We start from the raw sequence: 2500 nt of genomic DNA, 5'->3' as shown, positions 1-2500 counted from the left end.
GTCAAAACCTCCCGCTTCCTGTACCTTAATCTCCCAGCTCCCACCCTTTTCAGTCCTGCATCCATACCCTCTGAAACATGTTTTCAACAATCAGTCTGGAGTTTGTTGGGATCATAGAGTCATTGAAATATGAAAGTGGGATACGACAAACTTGCCACGAAATGTCACCGCATAGAGAAATCTTTAGTCTCTTCTGATTCACGGTCATAAAGAGCAAGCTCCCAAGAAGGCCTTCCATGCACAGGCTCGGACTTTCACTACCGCAACTAAAAATAATACTAAGACCTATTAAAATGGTCTTTGACAACATTTCTATAATCAAGTCACATCGCTTTGCTCGTTTTGCAGCAGTTACGTGACAGCTGCTTGACATAAAAGGGTTTACAATTTCACCAGAAGTAAGCCTGTTTTTCAGCCCAAGCATGAACTTTTGTTTGCCTGATTTCTCAGAAGATGCAAAAAATTATGCAAATCACATATCATTTGGGGTCTTGTTTTTTTAAAGTATTGTAATGCATTAATAAATGACAACAAGTAGCACTTTGCATTTCTCTCCTGCTTTCCACCCTCTTTAGAACTCCTGCATCCTGCCCTTTCCTCTCCCAACTCCTGTACCCCTCCTACCCCTATTCTCCTGGGCCCGGTTCCTCGAAAGCCGATTAACTTAATCCAGGATTAGCGTAAACTTTTGTTTCACGTTTTCAACTTTTTGGTGAAAGTTTCTTTTGCTTATTTTTGTTTTTCAAGATTGACGTCTTCTCATGTAAAGTTCTGCCGAAAATGCGTTGAGCAGCATTTGGGAGTAGAGAAATAAACTGCTTGGTTAATTTTTAATCTTAGATTAGCGTTAATCGGCTTTTGAGGAACTGGGCCCTGGGCTCTAGCCTTCCTGTCCCCCTCCACTCAGTAATGGTTGAGTAGGAAGTTGTGAGTCCAACCACTATGTCCAGAAATGCCTGTAATTTTCAATGAGCATCACAAAGTGTCCCCTTGCTTTTTCTCCCAAATATGTCTCGTTCTACAAACAATCGTACTAATAATTATTATTAATAATATTGTTTGTAGTCCGAGACAATTAAAATATCACAAAGTGTCCTCCAAATGCTCTTCCTCAAGGAAGGATAAACGGCTGCATTTATCCTAAGCTAAAAATAACACTGACCCTTAGCCTTACCTTGTTGTTGAAAATAGGTAGCAATTGCTTAGACTTAAAGGGACACTTCGTGTTGGATGTCAAAAGTGGGCGTGTATCTAATTATAGCTGCCTTTTGTGGACATGAGTGACAATAAGACGTTCTAGTCTTCTTGCATAAGGAGTATAAACCATAATAAGGCCCACCTCACAAGTATCTAGTATTTACGAGTCAATGAATCAATGAGTCAATGAGTTAGTGCAGTTACCCTCACCCATAAAATGAAAGCAAAAATTTCAGAAAGTGCTTAGGCCTTAGTAATCACTGAAACGAGGGCTTAGGCTTAATCAATAAATTATTGCTACATTGACTGTGAGTCTCATTGACTCATGACTCGTGACTCATTTGACTCATAAATCATGGGACCTCCCATCTCACATCTCCCATGGCGCAAGCAGGGCCTGAAAAAGCCGTACGGTCCTGCAAGGAATACATACTGCTCCGTGCAATGCAGTTTTAGAGGATTTCGTTGCTTTTAAACAACCATGGCAAGTTATTTACAGCCAAAAAAACAAATGCAAAATTTACAACAATTATTAATAAATGTCCTATGCAAATTTTTGTTACTTAAACTTTTCAAACTTTGTCTTCTGAATGCTCATGAATAGTGTAAAGAGCCCATATCATATGATAAATGGCTTATTGACTGAGTTTAGGTCGGGTTGGACAGGAAAATATTTGGTTCTCGGTCATGCACACAGACCTTGCTGCGCTCGGTCCATATACCATGGCCTTGGGCCAAATATTCCCCTTCCGGCCCTAGGAAATTAAAAAGCCTACATGTGTGACTATTCGAAAAGAGAAGGGAATGGAAAAAAGATTACATGGTGGATAAGGCCACTTTAGCATGAGTCATTAGGGGACTTTGCCAAAGCAGGTAGATTGTGAAGATGTTCGCAAAGAACTTGTCACTCAAAACTATAGTTTTGCATTTCAAAGTAAGCTTTCACTGTGCAAGGGGAAAATGGGGTTGAATGTTTACAAAGGGGATGGAGGGTTACTGAGTGCTACTATGATAGAAAATAATCACTTCCTTTTTTTCTTTAGATTTTGAAAGTGTGTTTGCTAAACACCTGAATGGCAAAATTTTGAGATTTGATTTTCATCCAAAGGCTGTTTTAACTTTGAGTGTAAGTTTTGGGTTTCACGGTCTGCCATTAATCACATTCAAAACTAATCACATTCAAATCACATTCAAATCACATTCATTAATCACATTCAAAACTGACCAATTTAAGGTACTCACTACCTTAAAATTTCAGCTTATAAATGCAGCTTATTATTTAATCATGCAAAACACAAGTTTA

At 38.9% G+C, this 2500-nt stretch overlaps 1 protein-coding gene across 1 annotated transcript in view; it reads right to left on the bottom strand.

Moving 5' to 3' along the window:
* LOC138060693 (dynein axonemal light chain 4-like) overlaps positions 1-2500 on the bottom strand; it is a 16750-nt gene that overhangs the window by 12881 nt on the left and 1369 nt on the right. The window lies entirely within an intron of this gene.

Source organism: Montipora capricornis, chromosome 8 (genome assembly GCF_036669925.1).
Source record: "Montipora capricornis isolate CH-2021 chromosome 8, ASM3666992v2, whole genome shotgun sequence".
NCBI classification, from domain to species: Eukaryota; Metazoa; Cnidaria; class Anthozoa; order Scleractinia; family Acroporidae; genus Montipora; species Montipora capricornis.
Note: the sequence above shows the minus strand (reverse complement) of the source record. Positions and strands in the feature narration are given on the sequence as shown.